The following is a 15738-nucleotide window of genomic DNA, read 5'->3' as shown; positions in this document are numbered from 1 at the left end:
GAAGCCCTTTACGCTCGCAGGATGGACTTTATAAACTTCCCTATGACCAGGGAGGCACAAACCGGGAGAGCTTTGCGTTTCTCGAGAATAGCAAACTTCCCCAAGGTGCAGGGAGCAATAGACTGCACACATATTGCCCTGAAAGCCCCTTTACAGAATGCGGAAAGGGATTCCTGTTTTCGACCACAACAAAATTATTATGATAGTAAATGCTACATTTCCTGGCAGCATCCATGATGCACACATCCTGCATGAATGCTATCCCTGACCTGTTTGTCAATCAGCCAGCAGGTCACGGTTGAATGCTACGAGATAAAGGATATGGCCTTGCCAACTGACTGAGGACCCCACTACGTAAAAAGGACATAGACAGGCTAAGTGAGTGGGAAAAGATTTGGCAGATGGAGTATAATGTTGAAAATCAAAGAGCAAGTTATTATTTAAATTGAGAAAGATTGCAAAGTGCCACAGTACAGCGAGACCTGGGGGTACTTGTGCATGAAACATAAAAGGATAGTATGCAGGAACAGCAAGTGATCAGAAAGGCTAATGGAATCTTGGCCTTTATTGCAAAGGGGATGGAGTATAAAAGCAGGGAAGTCTTGCTACAGCTATATAAGGTAGTGGTGAGGCCACACCTGGAATACTGCGTGCAGTTTTGGTTTCCATATTGACGAAAGGATATACTTGCTTTGGAGGCAGTTCAGAGAAGGTTCACTAGGTTGATTCCGTTGATGAGGGGTTTGACTTATGAGGAAAGATTGAGTAGGTTGGGCCTCTACTCATTTGAATTCAGAAGAATGAGGTGTGGTCTTATCGAAACCTATAAGATTATGAAGGGGCTTGACAAGGATGCAGAGAGGATATTTCCACTGATGGGGGAGACTATAACTAGAGGACATGATCTTAGAACAAGGGGGGGGCCGCCCGTTTAAAACAGAGATGAGGAGAAATTTCTTCTCTCAGAGGATTGTAAATCTGTGGAATTTGCTGTCTCAGAGAGCTGTGGAAGCTGAGACATTGAATAAATTTAAGACAGAAATAGACAGCTTCTTAAATGGGGAGTAGGCAGGGAAGTGGAGCTGAGTCCATCATCAGATCAGCCATGATTTTATTGAATGGCGGAGCAGGCTTGAGGGGCTGTATGACCTACTCCCGTTCCTATTTCTTATGTTCTTATGTAATCCCGTTACTGAAACCGAGAAATGTTACAATGAAAGCCACATAGCTACACCCAACATCGTCGAAAAGACAATTGGAGTCCTAAAGCAGCACTTCAAATGCCTGGACCACTCTGGTGGCAGCCTAAAGAACCACCCTGACCAGGTCTCTGAGTTTATTGTGGTGTGTTGCATGTTGCATAACCTAGTTATAAGGAGAGGACAACAAATGCCATATGGGACTGCAGGTCCACCTCCAGAAGGAGGGGAGACAGAAGAGCCAGATGGCAAGGAGCAAGAGGAGGAGGAGGAGGAGGAGGAGGCTGATGAGGACCTCGGGGAGGACAATCAGCCTGGCAATGAAGCCATGGTCCCAACCATGACCCCCCAACCCCACCCCCCGCAGAAGGCCAGAGATACCCCGTGGGAGTTACGCGGCTACAAAGTTGTTGGGTCAGCAGCTCATAAATGAATGCTTTGCATGAATTTACATTGGGGATAGTCACATTTACAATTACAGTTACAGTTAAACAAAAGTTACATTTGCGTTGTGTTACGTTTTAGCCTTCCCTGCGCTGGCCTGGCCATTATTGTACAACATTTGCATTAACGTTTAATTTAATTAAACTTATGTTATTATAAGATAATGCAAAACAATTGTTAAATTCAATAAAAAAATGTATTGCAACAAAGAATTTTAATTTTTTTTTATCAACACCCCCCCACCCACCCCACCCCCACAACTATGAATGCACATTAACAGTAACAATTTAACACTTCAACATTAACACTAAAAAATTTAACAGTAACAGAATAAGCTAACATTGCAAAAATACCCCCCCCCCCTCCCTACCTGCGGCCATGTTTCCCTCCAGATCCTTTTCCCCTCCAGTATATTAGCACCACCCGCCCGTTTTGGTCCCCACAGACCGAGACAATACTGGCGTGCAGCGGGCACCAGAAAGACTTCCTGCTGTGACCGGGGTGTTGGAGTGGAAGACGAAGCTGGCGGTTTGTCTTCCGAGTCAGGAGGGAGTGTATCCTCCGTACTCGCTTCAGTGCTCGGGGTGATACTGTGACCCAACACGACACCTTGGGGTGCAGCGCCGTGTTCAGCCAGCAGCGCATGCCGAAGTGCATTTGTTGCGGTGGTCTGTTCACGCATCCCTTCCAGGGTCTGCCGTGCTACCTCCAGTAGCTCGACTTGCACAGCAGACACCTGTGGAAAGTCACATGCGAACTGAGAGAAACCCCTGGAGAAGCTCGCGACCTATTGCGACCGTCTCCGAGCACAGGGACATCAGGCCCTCCAACTGATCGTCCGAGGGAGGTGATTGCTGACCTCGCTGACCCGGCCTCCGTGGGGTTGGCGTGCGCAATATAATGCACCTTGGCATGCCGGCTGTACGCCGCTTGGTCCCGGTGCCTCTTCACTCTCAAATGGGATGACCGCAGGTTCATCCCCCTCAACAATTGTCTGCTGCTGCTGGTGCTCCTCCTCCTCCTCCTGTTCATCAGGTGCAGATGCAGGTGCTGTTTGCACCTCGACCAGCGGTCTCAGGATGACCTTAAAAGCACATTTGAGCTTATTATAGAGCTTATTAGAACAGCGTAATTCGGTCAGGCAGAGTCAGCATGGATTTATGAAAGGGAAGTCATGTTTGATAAATTCGCTGGAATTCTTTGAGGATGTAACAAACAGGGTGGATAAAGGGGAACCAGTGGATGTGGTGTATTTGGACTTCCAGAAGGCAATTGACAAGGTACCACATAAAATGTTATTGCACAAGATAAAAGTTCACGGGATTGGGGGTTAATATATTAGCATGGATTGACTAACTAACAGAAAACAGAGAGTCGGGATAAATGGTTCATTCTCTGGTTGGCAATCAGTAACTAGTGAGGTGCCGCAGGGATCAGTGCTGGGACCCCAACTATTTACAATCTATATTAACGACTTGGAAGAAGGGACTGAGTGTAACGTAGCCAAGTTTGCTGACAATACAAAGATGGGAGGAAAAGCAATGTGTGAGGAGGACACAAAAAATCTGCAAAAGGACATAGACAGGCTAATTGAGTGGGCAAAAATTTGGCAGATGGAGTATAAGTAACTTATCCACATTCTTCACCTCCACACATAGATCCCCATTTTGGTCCCTAATAGGCCCTATGTTATATTCTTGCTCTTTATGTGATTGTAAACCATCTTTGGGTTTTCTTTGAATCTACTTACCAGTATTTTTTCATGCCCTTTTTTTTTGCTTTCCTAATTTCCTTCTTAATTTCACCTCTGCACTTTCTATATTCTTCTAGGCTTTCTGTAGTATTGTGCTAACAATATTTGATATAGGCTTCCCTTTTTTGCCTTATCTTACCCTGTATGCACCTTGTCATCTAGGGGGTTCTACCTTTGGCAGTTCTACCCTTTTTCTTTGTGGGAACATGTTTACCCTTAATTCCATGTATCTCCCTCTTAAATGCCTTCCACTGTTCTGGCTTCAAGGAACTGTTTCCAGTCCACTTTTGCTAAATCACTTCTCAGCCGAGTAAAATTGATCTTCCCCCAATTTAGAACCCTTACTCCTGTTTTTTCTTTGTCCTTATCCATAATTATGCTAAAACTAACTGAATGATGATCACTACCACTAAATTGCTCTTCCACTGCTACTCCTTCCACCTGTCCAGCTTAATTCCCTAACAATAAATCCAGAACTCCCCCCCACTCTTGTTCAGCTTGCTCTGCATTGGCTAAATGAGTTCTCCTGAATGCAAGCTAGGAATTCTGTGCCCTCTGTACCTTTTACACTGATAATTTCCCAGTTAATATTGGGATAATTGAAATCCCCCACTATTGCTGCCCTATTGTTTTTGCACTTGTCAGTAATTTGCCTACAAATTTGCTCTTCTTTTTCCCTTGGACTGTTTGGGGATCTATAGTACACTCCCAGCAATGTGATTGCCCCTTTTTTTGTTCTTTACTTGCATCCATATGGCCTCATTTGATGATCCTTCTTACATATTATCCTTGCTCAACTGTAATTTCATTAATCAATACTGTGACCCCCCTCCTTTTTTAACCCCCTCTGTATCTCGCCTCCTTCTGTACTGTACTATTCTATGATTCGCTCTCCGCAGATGCTACCTGTCCTGCTGAGCATTTCCAGAATTTTCTGTTGTTATTTCAGATTTCCAGCATCTGCAGTATTTTGCATGTGTATTAGGTTTGTTATGTTTGCTATTTCTAACAAAATCATAAATGCGCTCTCAATGTATTGTGACCAGAGAAAGTCCAGCCTCTAAACAAAAGAGAATACGATGACTAAGGTAAATTATGTGTGTCACACTTGAGATGTAATGAGGTTGGACAGTGTATCACAAGATGATCAAGCATCATATTACTGGACCTGGCTTGTATTTTGGTGCTTCCAATTGAAATTTAAACCTTTCAATGGGAACATTTCAGCAGATCCTAGGAGTGAAATTGGATTAGGCCTGAAAACGGGCGCGGGAACACAGTGTGTGATCAGCTTGTGCCATGTGATCAGCCCGTGCTCGTTGAAGCTTGCAGGCGGCACGTAAACTTCATGCTGCCTCCTACTTTGCTGAACGTGCTGCTGGCTGGCTGTGTGCTCAGCACAAGGGCCAAAGTTTGCGATGTTCATGCAAGGCTAGCTTTAGCCTTCACCTCTTAAAGGCAGTCTACACCTCTTAAAGGCAGTCTGCATGTCTTAAAGGTGAGTTGTCCTTCTGGTTATTAAAAATGTTAAAACTGCTTCATCACAAACCAAAATGGTTCAGGGAAGGGGAAAACGGGGTCTCGAGGCCTTTGTGCAGGGAGTGAACACTCAAAGAGTGTTCCTCTAGCCACGGGGGGGGGGGGGGCGGCAGGAGGCCCTCCATAAACACTGTAATGAGGATGTGGAATCAGATCACTGAGGCGGTCACTGCCAGCAATGTTGTACCCAGGAAGTGGCTCCAGTGTTGAAAGAAATGTAATGACCTCAGGCCATTGGTCAAGGTCAGTGAATGAATCTTCAAAAGCCATTCCTACCAACTGCACCACTAGCCTCACACAATGCTAATAACAATCTCCACCAATTATGACTCATACCTCACATTCATAGCTTCACCTCACCCGCACACACCACTGCTGCAAGCCTCACACCAACACCTCACAGCGTGAAAACACTGTCAATTATTCAAGCATGACAGCCACATCACCCAAACGCATTACACCACACTCACTGACACACTTGCCTTTCTCATGCAGGAAAAGGTGGAGCATAACCAGTGCCAGCAGAGTTTAACCAGCGGGGAGAGGCTTGCCTGCATCACCTCACACTCTTGAAGGAGATAGTGCTGGCCATTCTTGGCAGGGGCATGGCTGAACCCATGGCCAATGGCGGGGCTGAATGACTATAAGATGTCGGCATCCTCATACTTTATTCTCCTTCTCACATCCCACTTCCCTTCATCCCACAATTTCTTCTGATTTACAGGCTACACATGGTAAAAGCATGCAGCTATTACTTCCCCTCCCCTCTCCCCTCACTACAATCCTACTCTTGTGCCTTTTTCATTTCCGATACCCAAAAACTCCAGCCTGCCCAGCCAGTGGTTAAACAAGAATCCACCAGCTCGGATTCTGAGACGATAGAGGATAGATTAGTTACTGCACATGGTGAGACACCGGGCATAAGTGGGCTGCTGCCAGTGCCCTGGAGGGCGAGGCAATGCATGAGTTCTACTGCACAGGACTCAGATGAAGACCTTGATGGGTGGTCTACAGAGGAACACTGATGAGCATGCACAATGAAAGCCTGAGTGCAATGTCAAGGAGCATGGAGGAGTCCAGCTCCAGCCTTGCACAGGACTTTGGGCAGAGCTTGGAGCCCATCCATTCCAGCATGGAAGGGGTGGGCAATGACAACAACAACTTGTATTTATATAGTGCCTTTAACGTAGTGAAACATCCCAAGGCGCTTCACAGGAGTATTGAGATAACAAATTTGACACCAAGCCACATAAGGAGAAATTAGGGCAGGTAACCAAAAGCTTTGTCAAAGAGGTAGGTTTTAAGGAGTGCCTTGAAGGAGGAAAGAGAGGTTTAGGCAGGGAATTCCAGAGCTTAGGCCTAGGCAACAGAAGGCCCGGTCATCAATGGTTGAGCAATTATAATCAGGGATGCTCAAGAGGGCAGAATTAGAGGAGTGCAGACATCTTGGGGGGCTGGAGGTGATTTCAGAGATAAGGAGAGGCGAAGCCATGGAGGGATTTGAAAATAAGGAGGAGAATTTTGAAATCGAGGCGTTGCTTAACCGGAAGCCAATGTAAGGTCAGCGAGCACAGGGGAGATGGGTGAGTGGGACTTGATGCGAGTTAGGACACAGCAGCCGAGTTTTGGATCACCTCTGGTTTACGTAGGATAGAATGTGGGAGACCAACCAGGAGTGCATTGGAATTGTCAAGTCTAGAGGTAACAAAGGCATTCATGAGGTCTTCAGCAGCGGATGAGCTGAGGCAAGGGCAGAGACGGGCGATGTTACGTAAATCTATGTCCAATTCCCAGACAGTTTCCATGATGCATGCATTTAGCGGCAGTCAAACATCCCCCCACTTATCCAACCTGACAGCAATGTTCAAGGATGGCTGCATGGGGACAATCTTTCCCACCATGGCTCATGAAAGCCCTTGGCTTCTCCAGCACCCCTGTGCAGATCAGGTATAACGCAGTCAGTCCACCATGTGCAGGGTCATCAAGCTCACATCGGGCTCCTGAAGCGACGGAAAGGCAAGGAAGATGTAGAGGAAGAAGGGCCTAAACAATGCCTTGCACATACAAGGGATGCATTAGTTGCTCAATGGTTCAGGAACTTGGACCTTTCCTAATAAAACCAAAACCAATCCCCTGTGCAGTAACAGTTCTGGAAACCTCCATCTCCAATCCTTTAATCCAGTATTCTCTAACTCAGAAAACATTGAGCCAGCGTTCATATCAATGACTTACTGACACAGCAGATTCATCAGCTGAGGCAGGGGTGCAGACAGGCGAGGTTAGGAATTGGAAATAGGTGGGCTTAGTTATGGCGCTGACATGTGGTCGGATGCTCATTTCAGGGTCAAATATGACACCAAGGTTGCGAACAGTGTGGTTCAGCCTCAGACAGAAGGCCGGGAGAGGGATGGAGTCAGTGGCTAGGGAAAGCAGTTTGTGGCAGGGACTGAAAACAATGGCTTTGGTCTTCCCAACATTCAATTGGAGAAACTTTCTGCTCATCCAGAACTGGATGTCAGACAAGCAGTCTGACAATTTAGAGACTGTGGAGGGGTTGAGAGAAGTGGTAGTGAGGTAGAGCTGGGTGTCATCAGCATACATGTCAAAGCTGACATCGTGTTTTCGGATGATGTCGCCAAGGGGAAGCATGTAGATGAGAAATAGGAGGGGGCCAGGGATAGATCCTTGGGGGACATCAGAGGAACGTTGCGAGAGTGGGAAGAGAAGCTGTTGCAGGTGATTCTCTGGTTACGATTAGATAGATAAGCGTAGAACCAGGCAAGTGCAGTCCCACCCAGCGGGATGACGGTGGAGAGGTGTTGGAGAAGGATGGAGTGGTCAACCATGTCAGAGGCTGCAGACAAGTCAAGAAGGATGAGGAGGGATAGTTTTCCTTTGTCACAGTCACAAAGGATGTTATTTGTGACTATGATGAGAGCTGTTTCGGTACTGTGGCAGGTGCGGAAACCAGATTGGAGGGATTCAAACAGTGAATTGCGGGAAAGATGGGCACGGATTTAGAAGGTGACAACACATTCAAGGACTTTGGAGAAAAAAGGAAGGTTGGAGATGGGGCGGTAATTTGCAAGGACGGAGGGGTCGTGGGTGTTTTTTTGAAAGGAGTAATGACGGCAGATTTAAGGGAGGGGGAGACAGTACCTGAGGAGAGAGAACCGTTAACAATGTCAGCTAACGTGGGAGCCAGGAAAGGAAGTTGGGTGGTCAGCAGTTTGATGGGAATAGGGTCAAGGGAGCAGGAAGTGGGTCTCATGGACAGGATGAGCTCAGAGAGGTCATGAGGGCTCATCGGAGAGAAACTGGAGAAAGATGTGAGGTCAGGGCTAGGGCTGGGGAGATCCTTAGAGGAACTTTGGCCCGATGGCCATGGGGAAGGAAGGGACGAGGCAGAGGCGGTCAAACGGATAGTGTCAATCTTAGAGACAAAGAAGTCTATGAGCTCCTCGCACTTATTGTTGGAGGTGACGGTGTTGACTGGGGAGAGGGATTTAAAAAGACAGTTAGCAGTGGAGAATAGAAGCTGGGATTTATTTTTACATTCCAGAATGATTCTGGAATAGTGAGCAATTTTGGCTAGATCTGGCGGTGAATGGCTAAACCAGTTGTCCGCCATATCCGTTCAAGTCTGCGACCCTTGGACTTAAGGGAGTGTACCAGGGGGGAGAGTGAGTAATAGTTTTAACAGGGACTAGGGCATCAAAACTGGTGGTGAGGGAGCAGATCAATAGCTGCAGAAATGTCATGGTGAATGGCGTGCCAAAGGCTGGACAGTTGGGGGTTCATAAGTGCATTTATAAGAGAGTCAGGAGAGAGTTTTTTCCAGGGGCAGACACAGAAGGAGGTAGGGTTGGGGGGGGTGGGAGGGGAAGGTGGATGTGGGTGGAGAGCGATATGAGGAACTGGTCAGAGATGGCCCATAAATGCACTTGTGGACCCAACCATCATGCTGCGTCTAACGTCCAAAGTCTCCGCTTCCATTGCAGCACAAGCAGAAGCCACTCAATGTCTGAGTACTACAATGGAAGCTCAGACTGAAGTCATGCACGCTCAGATTGCTGCCACACAAGCACAACATCTGCCATCATGGCTGTGTTTATCCGTGTTGAAAGGAGCTTGCAGGGTGTCACTGCAGTCCAGCAGTATGTACTCCAACAGAAAGTGCAACATCCCCACTGACACCTGGGAATCCCTGGCCCAAGACCGCCCTAAGTGGAGGAAGTGCATCCGAGAGGGTGCTGAGAACCTTGAGTCTCAACACCGAGAGCATGCAGAAATCAAGCACAGACAGCGGAAAGAGCATGCGGCAAATCAGTCCCACCCACCCCTTCCCTCAACGACTATCTGTCCCACCTGTGACAGAGTCTGTGGCTCTCGTATTGGACTGTTCAGCCACCAAAAAGCTCACTTCAGGAGTAGAATCAAGTCTTCTTTGATTCCAAGGGACTGCCTATGATGATGCTGATGACTCCAACAGATTACTAGGAATGCTAAGGCACTGCCCCGGGGTAGTGGCAGTGGCTCTGTGGAGCACGAAACCTGATGTCCTCTCTCAGGATGACAGCATTCGTCCTCCCACCACTGACACTCTGCCAGTGCCCTTGCAGTTGCCTGTCAGCCAGTCATCCCAGACTACTGCTGCCCATGTCAAGGTGGTGCAGTCCTAAGCCAGGCCTACCAGGCCCAGAACTCCTCGAGGTCATCCTGCAAGGTCATCTGCAGTCTCCCCCACTGAAAGTCAGCAGCCTTTCACCAGCCTCTGGGGTAGCACTGCCTAGGAATACTAGGAAAGGCAAAGGCACACACAAGACAGTCACTAAAGGAATGCACAAGGCTGACTAGTTGATTTTTGATGTAATGTTGGATGGATATATGTATAAAGTTGGATTGGAATGTTTGCTTTGTGGTGACTTTTATTTCAGCATTGTGGCCAAGAGGATGCTGTGATCATTAGTAACACAGGGAAAGGAAGGTGTGGAACAAATTGGGATTGTGTTTACTAGTACCACAGGAGGATAATTTGATCCTGGATGTACTGGCCAGAATGGAGCTGTCTGGGTTGCCTCATCCCTTCTGCTTCCTCTTCTTTCCTCTGCAAGCAGCTTGTCCCCTTTGCTGCGTCGGCTCCATCTCCTTGTCATGCTGCAGCCCAAGTGGGACTGCAATTAGAGCCCCCAGGACTGGGAGCAAGAGCTGTTCTCAGGGATCTTGCTTTAAGAGCCAACAACTTGCAAACATCCAGCAGCAATCTCTGCACACTTTAACTACTTTATAAATGTCTTACACCAAACCACTACTCAAATAAACTGTACAGGAACCAGTACAAAAGAAAAAAGCACATTACATCAAAATTGCATGTGTCTCTTTAAGTAGCCCTGGTGGGGTCCCATCGTGCAGCTGTATGCACAGCGGCAGGGGGATTGTGAGGGTAGCCCCGGGAATGTCCGATCCATAGAAGTTAGAATCATAGAATTTTACAGCACGGAAGGATGCCATTTCGGCCAATCATGTCTGGCCGGCCAACAAGAGGCTATCCAGCCTAATCCCACTTCTAGCTCTAGGTCCATAACCCTGTAGGTTACGGCACTTCAAGAACACATCCAAGTCCTTTTTAAATGTGGTGAGGGTTTCTGCCTCTACCATCCTTTCAGGCAGCGAGTTCCAGACCCCCACCACCCTTCGTGTGAAGAAATTTCCCCTCAAATCCCCTCTAAACCTTCTACCAATTACTTTAAATTTATGCCCCCTGCTTGTTGACCTCTCTGCTAAGGGAAATAGGCCCTTTCTATCCATTATATCTAGGTCCCTCATAATTTTATACACCTCAATGAGGTCTCCCCTCAGCCTCCTCTGTTCCAACGAAAACAAACCCAGCCTATCCAATCTGTCCTCATAGCTAAGATTTGCCACTCCTGTCAACATCCTTGTAAATCTCCTTTGTACCCTCTCCAGTGCAATCAGGTCCTTCTTGTAATGCAGTGACCAGAACTGCACGCAGTACTCCAGCTGTGGCCTAACCAGTGTTTTATACAGTTCAAGCATAACCCACCTGCTCTTATATTCTATGCCTCGGCTAATAAAGGCAAGAATTCTGTATGCCGCCTTAACCACCTTATCCAGTTGGCCTCCTACTTTCAGGGATATGTGGACATGCTCCCCCAGGTCCTTTTGTTCCTCTACACTTCTCAGTATCCTACCATTTAATGTGTATTCCCTTTCCTTGTTAACCCTCCCCAAATGCATTACCTCACACTTCTCTGGATTAAATTCCATTTGCCACTGTTCTGCCCACCTGACCAGTTGATTGATAGCTTCCTGAAGTCCGCAGCTTTCTTCTTCATTATCAACCACATAGCCTATTTTTGTATCATCTGCAAACTTCTTAATCATTATTAATCAGTCTAGATTATTGAGGTACACCACAAAAAACAAGGAACCTAACACTGAGCCCTGCCGAACCCCACTGGAAACATCCTTCCAGACACAAAAACACCCATCAACCATTACCCCTTGCTACCTGCCTCTGAGCCAATTTTGGATCCAACTTGCTAATTTGCCCTGGATCCCTGGGACTTTTACTTTCGTGACCAGTCTGCCATGTGGGATCTTATCGAAAGCTTTGCTAAAATCCATATACACTATATCATACACACTGCCCTCACTGACCTTCCTGGTCTTCCTGGTTACCTCCTTGAAAAATTCAATCAAATTAGTCAGACACGACCCTCCCTTAACAAATCCGTGCTGACTGTCCCTGATTAACCCGTGTCTTTGTAAATGTATATTTACCCTGTCCTTCAGGATTTTTTTCAATAATTTTCCCACAACTGATGTTAGGCTGTCTGGCCTTTAATTACTTGGTCTATCCCTTTATTCCTTCTTAAACAAGGATACAACGTTAGCAGTCCTCTGGCACCACTCCATGGGAGGTCAAATCCCCAACCTTGGAGAGGTGCTTCGATGTGGGGATGCTTGAGGGGCGAGAAGGAAGAACGCCTGCACCTCCAAGCCCACAAGGATTGCTCCCTGAGATTCTCCTCACTGGAGCTGCCAGAAATCCTGAGGCCCGGGATCCCCGGCCGGCCACAGTTAAACCTGAACAGCAGATTCACTCTGAGGCTTTCAGCCTCATTATAATATCTAAAGTACCAACCCGCTTCCTGGGAGCAGCTTGGCTGCCGGCCGGCCCGCCGCCGTTAATCTGAAAGTGGGCGGGTTGGGATCCTCATTTTTATACTTTAACGTTCCACCCGACGCCAACCCACCCGTTTTGGGGGGGTTAAAATCCCCCTCGGAGTCCAAACCAGGAAGTGCAAGTTAGAATGTTGAATTCAATATAAAATCATGTAAAGAAAGCAAAATAAAGAGAGGGAAGGAAATATGGGATTAAGAGAGGGATAAAAGAGACAGAAAGAAACAAAAATCAGACAACAACTCCCCGGTTTCCCGCGCACGTGCAGTCGCTGAAGTTGTGCGTTTTATTCCGAAATGATAGCGCGCGCTGACAGTCCCCGCTATTGCCGCAAAATCCCGGCTTTTTAATTCGGGTTAAAATATTTGCTGGATGAGAATGCGTGTACTCTTCAAATAGCAATTGGATTTAGAGTGTCTGCAGGCTGAAGTCTTATTTGTGTTTAATTCTTTCACAGTGGTATTCTCAAGTGGAATAGCAGTCGATGCAAAGCTGTCTTCTGCTTGTTTGTGACAGTTGTTTTAATTGGAGCCGAGCTATCAATCGGTGCCGGTTGTTTGAGTGCAGTTCTTTATTTGTACTAATTTTACGTAGCCAACTATGCTAAGTACTGGCACTTGGTATTTGCACTGATTAGGTCAAAAAAATGTCTGGCGATATGCCGAACATTGAATATGAATGCAAACTGTGTTCGTGCAGACTTTTAAAATCGTTTTTTATTTCCTCAGTGACAGGACTAGTGGACAGTAGGGGGTGTGGGAATAATCAGCGAGGGAGAGGAGAATGGAACTGGCTAATCTGAGAAGCTCAGATAGTGAGTCCACCGGCACAGTTTATGCTGGCCACATGCCCAGATTTCCACCTTCCCCTGATTCTCACACGTCCCTATTTGTAACCCCTTCTTCAGATGTTTTACAGCAACAGACTGTGCTCATTACATATTAACATATTGGTTAGTTGGGACGAGAGGCATAATCAGACGTTTTCTTAACTGCCCAAGTCAGTGATTCCTTTTCATCCACATGTATCTTCAAATCCATTCGGGTCCAAAGAAAGCAATGATTTTGATGAAACGTAATGTTTTTCTGCATTTGCCAAACATCACCTTACACAACTCATGTCCCAAACACATAATTATGTCACTTGGACCTCATGGCACTGAAATGAAAATGACCCACAACCATTCTGGCTATTGTTCCTGCAGCCAATTAATACAGCAATATACTTCTTCACAAGATCAATGCACTATATTTTAGATCTCAGTCACGCCCGTTTCATGTTATAAATACTAGTCAATGCATCGTCTACCGAAATGTGATTTGTATTACACAGAGATGATCACCTCACTGCTCAGGGATTATTTTGGTCAGCTATATAATTGAAAAACTTCACTGCTACTTTAAAAAAAAAACATTTTGGCATTAAATTCATGGTTGAAGCAAAACTTTTGAGTGTGGAAGCAGAGTGGAAAGACACTTCTAGGAGATCTGCATAGAAACAGTGAAACATGTGCTTTTTGATCCATGAAAATAAAGTGTTCACCTTAGAGTCTGCTTGGCTCAGTGGCAGCATTCTCTCAAATCACAGGATTGTAATTTAAACCCTATTCCAGAACTTGATCGCATAATCTAGGCTGACACTTCAGGGCTGCATTGTCAGAAGTGTTACCTGAGATAATAAGTGATGCACTGTCTACCTGTTCGTATGGATGCAAAGAATTCCATTCCCTTTTCGAAAAGCAGAGAGTTTTCTTGGTGTCCCGGGGAAGGGGGGGGGGGAAAGAGGGAGAGGGAGTGGGGAAGGAAGGGGGGTAAGGGAGGGGGGGAAAGGGAGGGGGGAAAGGGGGGGAGAGGAAGGAGGGGAAGGGGGAAAGGGAGGAGGGGAAGGGGGAAAGGGGAAAGGGTCGGAGGGGAGAGGAGGGGAGGGGAGAGTTGGTTTAATGACCTGACTGTGGGCAGGTGTGACCTGGTGAAAAAGAGTTCTAGAAGTCTCTGCAAGCTCTTCACAAGGTTGGATATTTAATATTTTACTACATTTTACTGCACATTTGTACTTTAATGTAGGGGGGTGTTGCAGAAGGGACTGTGTGGGAGAGGGCCCTGAATGTTCTTGGTGCCTAGGCCCCCAAGAATTCCTAATGTATTTCTGGCTGTATATTCCTGAGGACTTGAAAGGCGCTATATAAATACAAGTTCTTTCTTTACCCACTGCAGCTGTATAAAAAAATCTTTATGTAAACAATAATTGTTTTTTGAATAAGAACAAAATAAAACAGGCTCCTCTAATCATCCCTCTCTCTCTCCGAGCCAGTCTCTTTCTCTTACGTAAACCTCTAAAGTAAAAAAATACTCCTTTTTTTACTGCATAAAACTTTAAAAATGTTTAAAAAATTACCCTCCAGTTTGTTTTGAAATCATTTTCTAAAAACAATCTCATTTATAAACACCATCACAGGCCTGAGAAACATTTCCAATTTCATTGAGAGAATCATACTGACCTATTTTGGGAGACTCCACACTGCATATGCTCAGAATGCTGCATTCTGGGATTTGTAAGCACAGCTCCAGGAAGAATGTGAACTTCAACCTCAAAACTTTTCAGAAAGGTCGAGGCCTCTGATAAGAAAATGTTAACGAAGGCACTTGCCGACAAAAAAGGCAAATTTGTATGAGTATTTCTCATTGTATTATTATGAAATATGGCCTTTTAAAAGTTTTCATATATTACAAATCTTCTTCTGATCCCTGGATATATACATTTGTGAAGGAAAAATAAATAGCAGCTTGGTGGAACAACAAAGATTGAATGTAAATTACCAGAATGAACGCAATATATATTATGTAAAGGCAAATTAACATTCTATTTTCATTCACTTCATTACAACAGTTCATTATCAGGAACTCTAACATCACATTAAGCTATCAATTCTGTAATTCTTTTATATGTGCTTAGTTTATTCAGCAGAACTTTAAATAAAACATGAAATAGTTAGTTATGTTGCAATGGTCATGGTTAATTCAACATACACAAATATAACAATTTTTAAAATCAGAGTTTAAATTGTCCTTCAGTAAACATCCCGCAACAAAGCCTGTTTCAATTGGAATTTGAGTTTGGAGTATGAATGTTATTGGCAGTTGAGGTTTGGAGTGTATATGTTAATGGTATTGAGATTTGAGTAATTGTTTCATTTATATTTCCTCCAAATCTCTCCACACCGCTTTACTGATCAATTTTATTGCTGTGAAAGTGTGTGTCTATATGCTGCAACTACATCAATATTTCTTCCACTTCAAACAAAAGATTATTTTAAACTTAAATTTCACTTATCCCCGATCTATTAAATGACTCATTTTGGAAAATCAATCATTCCCAACAAAACTCAAAAGGTAGCAGCCCTAAACATAACTCTTGCATAATCTAGTTTTAATTCATATGCACTTGTATTTTTTGCAGTGGTTTATTGTTAATGTTATTCAACATATACAAATGTCGTACCAATAATATTCCTGGATCATGCATAATTTTAGTCATGAAATCACACAATAAGGCAAGCGTTTACCACTTAAAGCTGGTTATGATTGTGCTATTGGGAA

Source organism: Pristiophorus japonicus, chromosome 1 (genome assembly GCF_044704955.1).
Source record: "Pristiophorus japonicus isolate sPriJap1 chromosome 1, sPriJap1.hap1, whole genome shotgun sequence".
Classification (NCBI taxonomy): Eukaryota; Metazoa; Chordata; class Chondrichthyes; family Pristiophoridae; genus Pristiophorus; species Pristiophorus japonicus.
The sequence above is the reverse complement of the archived record's forward strand: the minus strand, read 5'-3'. Positions refer to the sequence as shown.